This window comes from Pteropus alecto, unplaced genomic scaffold, assembly GCF_000325575.1.
Source record: "Pteropus alecto unplaced genomic scaffold, ASM32557v1 scaffold78, whole genome shotgun sequence".
In the NCBI taxonomy this organism is placed as follows: domain Eukaryota; kingdom Metazoa; phylum Chordata; class Mammalia; order Chiroptera; family Pteropodidae; genus Pteropus; species Pteropus alecto.
This window is the reverse complement of record NW_006443124.1, coordinates 7862684-7865309: the sequence shown is the minus strand read 5'-3', so window position 1 is coordinate 7865309 and position 2626 is coordinate 7862684. Positions and strand designations below refer to the sequence as shown.

Here is a 2626-nt window from a genome sequence, read left to right as displayed (position 1 = left end):
AAAAACTTGAAACAGCTTAAAATTCTAAGATAGGGAGTTGTTAAATTACATCACAGCTATACAATGGAATTCAGCCATCTCGACATTGAAAATAATGGCATAGAATATTTTTGACATACACAGATGTCTATGATGTATTAAGTGTGAGAAAATAGGTTACAAGGGAGGGTATACAGTATGATCTTATTTTTGTTTCAAAAATAGGTATCTGTATACTTTCCTGTGTATATACAGATACAATTTTATAAACCTCAATGTGGATACATCAAAATATTAATAGAATTTATGTCTGGAGGGCGGGATTATGTATGGCATTTATATTCTTTTTGTTTTTTAGTTTTTCTGCATTGAACGTATTTTTACTTGTTTAACGTAGAAGATTGCTCCCTATCCTGAAGCCTTTTTAAAATATAGAACAAAGTTAGTCTACAGCCATGCCACCCTGAACAAGCCTGATCCCGTCTGATCTCAGAAACTAAGCAGGGTCGGGCCTGGTTAGTACTTGGATGGGAGACCACCTAGGAAGACCAGGTGCTGTAGGCATATAAAAAATAAATAAGAGATTGTAGGCTGACAAGTTCCTTGCAATCTGTGAGGTCGACCAAGGCGGGTTGCCTCGCCTAAAAAAAAAAACAAAAAAAAAAAACAAAGAACAAAGTCAGTTAATAGTTGTTAATTTTTATCTCAAGTGAAAAGTAGAAGATACAAGGGCATTGAGCTCAGTGGACAGTAAAACAGGTCCAAGAGAAATAGGTTTCAGTTGGACTTTATATTTTCTTGACTAGCAGTGAGTAAAAATTGAAGTTACACAGCAGAGATAGATTGTGGAGTTGCATGGCTTTGGAAAAGGTTCTCTGAAGCTGAATTGCTTGTCGTTGTACCCAAGTACCTCTGTCTGGAACAAAGGTTCTAAACTTTGGGCTCAACGGGTCTCTGAATCAAATTAAGAGAATTCATGAATTTGGGTGGAAGGCAGCTGCATATTTATTTTCACTAATGTCTAGCTACAAATTAGAATTTCCTTCAATTATAAATATGGGCAACAAACCATCATTAGCAGCACCTCTGACTTTGTCACCATAGAGAGCCCAGATATATTCATGTAACATTACATATGTTTATATTATGATTTATAACTTTGAAATTATGAGTTATTAGATCTTCTCTTTAATCTTATTATTTAATGCAATAGTAAAGAAGCATATATATTGCCATATCACATTTTTTAAATACTTTGCTATTTCAATATTTTCTTTTCTTTTGGAGTTATGTGTATCTTAATTTTATGTGTGTAAAAATGTGGTTCTGAGAAGGGATCAGTAGACTTTAGCAGAGCGTCAAAAGAGCAGATGGCACGGGTAGGATAAGTGCTCCTGATGCAAAATCTGTGGATCAGACAGGTCTGGACAGTCAGAAGTTACTTTTGGCTTTCTAAGGTCCTCCATGAGGCCTCTATCTTTGAAACTGAAACGTGCATGAGTCAGAGCTTCTGGGTACGAGAGTGTGAGCCCAGCGGTTGGCACGCAGTAGGCACTTTAATTTAGGTCTGTTATCTTCTTTTTTTCTTACCTGCCTCTTTGAGAGGCCAAAGGCAATCCCTGCCTACAAGCCACTTAAAAAATAAGTTTATAAATGGGTTTTAAATTTTTTTAAAATAATCTTTTCAATTACAGTTGACATACAATATTATATTAGTTTCAGGTATACAACATAGTAATTCGACATTTATATAACTTACAGAGTGATTGCCCTGATACATCTAGTACCCATCTAACACCATTCAAAGTTATTACAATATTATTGACTATATTCTCTATGCTGTACTTTACATCTCCATGACTATTTTGTAACTGCCAATTTGAATTTCTTAATCCCTTCCCCTTTTTACCCATTGCCCCAACCCCTCTCCCATCTGGCAACTGTCAAAATGTTCTCTGTATCTATGAATTTGTTTCTGTTTTGTTTGTTCATTTATTTTGTTTTGTTTTGTTTTTAATGACCATCTGTTTAATTGTGCTCAGTGAGACCTTATCCAACTGACACATGTGTAAACAGATTATCCATTCGCATATCTGCTGAGCATGCAGCAGGTACAAGGCCCACGGTATGTGGTCCTTGGAGGCACAAACCGTTATCTCCTTGTCCTCAAGGAGAGCACCCTCTGACGGGAGAGATGAGGTGCACGCAAACCATTTTCACAAAAGGTGGACAGTGAAAGGGGCATCTGAGCTTGATTTTGGGATGTGGTGGCACACTTAACTTCTGGGTCTCTGTGCTTGTCTACATTTTTCTTTGTAGAAGTTGGCTTCTTTTTGTGGTGGTCTTGTGAAAGAACATCAACAAAAACGTACTAACCATCCTTTCTCAGCTCATATTTGAGTTTGTTTTTCTGCCCCTTTTACTGTTATGTCCTCACACGCGGTGGGTGCTCGGTTACTGTTTGCTGATGAAGGTAGCATGCGTTCTAGTTCACAAAGCAACTTCAATTCACATCCACTGATTTATACCACTGTTTCTTAGAGTATGTGCCAAGAAACAGGGAGTGGATTTCTGAGACTGACCTCAACCTACCAAATCAGAATCTCTGATAGTAGACCTCAGAAGCCTGAATTTTAATCTTGTTTCT

At 37.2% G+C, this 2626-nt stretch overlaps 1 non-coding gene across 1 annotated transcript; it reads left to right on the top strand.

Annotated features, from left to right (window-relative positions):
* Positions 1-424: 424 nt before the first annotated feature.
* On the top strand, positions 425-543 carry LOC112472052. The gene has a single exon (XR_003043496.1). It is a non-coding gene; the product is annotated as a 5S ribosomal RNA (ribosomal RNA).
* Positions 544-2626: the final 2083 nt, after the last annotated feature.